This window comes from Pan paniscus, chromosome 2, assembly GCF_029289425.2.
Source record: "Pan paniscus chromosome 2, NHGRI_mPanPan1-v2.0_pri, whole genome shotgun sequence".
NCBI lineage: Eukaryota > Metazoa > Chordata > Mammalia > Primates > Hominidae > Pan > Pan paniscus.
This window is the reverse complement of record NC_085926.1, coordinates 11,729,304-11,731,420: the sequence shown is the minus strand read 5'-3', so window position 1 is coordinate 11,731,420 and position 2,117 is coordinate 11,729,304. Positions and strand designations below refer to the sequence as shown.

Sequence of the window (2,117 nt, the reverse complement as noted above, 5' to 3'; positions counted from 1 at the left end):
ATTTCTGTTCTTTAATGCGGGGGGCAGGTGGGGGTGGGTGTCTGGAAATTACTTAAGATTAAGCCAGGGTTCTGGGTTATAGACAACAGGAGTGGTCTCTGGTTAAGGTAAGCAGAAACGGAGACCACTGGCTGGGTGTTGGGTGGCTGAAGAACAGATGGGAAGGCTGGAGAAAGTGGTCAGGAGCTAGAGAAGGTGGTCAGGAGCTAGAGAAGGTGGCCAGGGCTGCCCCGGGAGCCATCTGGTGCAGACGGACTCCTGACTCTCCCTGCACTGCAGCCTGGGCACTGCCATTCCTGGACTCTTGATGTTGCCACCATCAAGCCTTCGAATCATCCCCTGAAGAGTTCTGGTCCTGGGCAGGTGCATCCAGTTGGCTGAGCCTGTGTCTTAGCCCCAGGGAGGGATTATCCAGCTCCCTTTGGCTTCTGTAGACCAAGTCTACAGAACAATTTCCCCTAAATAGGAAGAGTGGCCAGACGCTTGGGAGCCAAACCCACACCAATATTCACTCTATACCCTCTTGTATAGAACAGAAAATGGGACCAGTTCCAGGGATGCCAGCATTAAATGAGATAAACTGGCGAGCAGCCACTCTGAAATCCTGCCCACACGTTTGTGGTAATTGCTGAAGCAGGGTGCGCTGAGGCCCCGCTGTGATCAAGAGCAGCGGTAAAAGACCCAGACGCCATCCTTGGTATTTTTGTTTCATGACCCTCACTACAGTGGGCCTATCAGGAGGAACTGCCCAAGGTAACCTAACAGAAACCATGAGAAACTGTGTCTTCCTTGATTTAAACCTGCTGCTTCTGACATTTATCAAAACAAGCTAATAAAAGGCATCTTGCTCAGATTTTGGAATTGAAATTCAGAAAACAGAGTATTTATCATTATAGCACTGTTACATTCCCATCCTCCTGAGCTAATCACATGATTGGTTTTGCTCTGAGCATGAGGGATGGGAAGCGCCTGCCCAGGTCTCTGATAGTACTTGCTAAAAATGCTTCCTTTCCATGGGCACATGTGGCTGCAATTAACTGTGAAGAAAACTGCTGCACGAGGAGGGATGGTGTATTCTGTACTCCACATTATGAGACGGTTACCCTTTCTTATTTGGGCTGCAAATCCTCCACTTTGAAGGTGTTTCATTTTGGAAACTACACAGGAAGTTCCTGATATTGTACATTGCTCTCTTTGGAGAGATTTCTGCACGAGGAAATAGGTTTGTTTTTCTCCCTTCTCCAGTTACATGAAGGTGTTGGAGAAAACCCCTTTGCTTTGGCTACTGCATGATCTATTCACCCCCTGCCTCTCTGATCTCAACCCCTAACCCCATTTGAATCTCTCATTCCAACCCCACTGCAGCCACGCTGGGCCCCTGCGTGGTTTGGAAACATGCTGGGTACTCCCCTACCTCTGGGCCTGTGCACCTGCTGCGCCCTCACCTGGCACATCACATTCTTCCCTCATTATATACACGTGCTTTGCTCCCTCAACTTCCTTCACGTTCCTGCTCAAATGTTGCCTTATTATAGAAGTCTTTCTGTTTCTACTAATCCTACCCTTGACTTCCCAGGCACTTTCTCCATTATTCTCTAGGGCACCTGATTCACTACATATTTACTTTCTTTTTTGTTTCCTTTTTGAAATAAGGTATCACTTTGTTACCCAGGCTGGAGTGCAGTGACATGAACACAGCTCACTGCAGTCTCCACCTCCCAGGCTCAAGTGATCCTCCCGCCTCAGCACCCCCAAGTAGCTGGGACTATAGGTGCCCGCCACCACACCTGGCTAATTTTTGTATTTTTTGTAGGGATGGGGTTTTGTCATGTTGCCCAGGTTGGTCTCAAACTCCTGAGCTCAAGTGATCTGCCTGCCTCAGCCCATATTTACTTTTTAAAAGAATTTTAAAATTTTTTTCAGAGACAAGATCTCACTCTGTCACCCAGGCTGGAATGCAGTGGCGCAGTCGTAACTCACTGCAGCCTCAAATTCCTGGGCTCAAGTGATCCTCCTGCTGCAGCCTCCAGAGTAGCTGGGACTACAGGCATGCACCACCATGCCTGGCTGATTATTTTATTTTTTGTAGAGACAGGGTCTCACTTTGTTGCCCAGCT

At 48.4% G+C, this 2,117-nt stretch overlaps 1 protein-coding gene across 1 annotated transcript in view; it reads left to right on the top strand.

Moving 5' to 3' along the window:
- TAMM41 (TAM41 mitochondrial translocator assembly and maintenance homolog) overlaps window positions 1–2,117 on the top strand; it is a 124,780-nt gene that overhangs the window by 109,362 nt on the left and 13,301 nt on the right. The gene's annotated exons all lie outside the window — the stretch shown is intronic.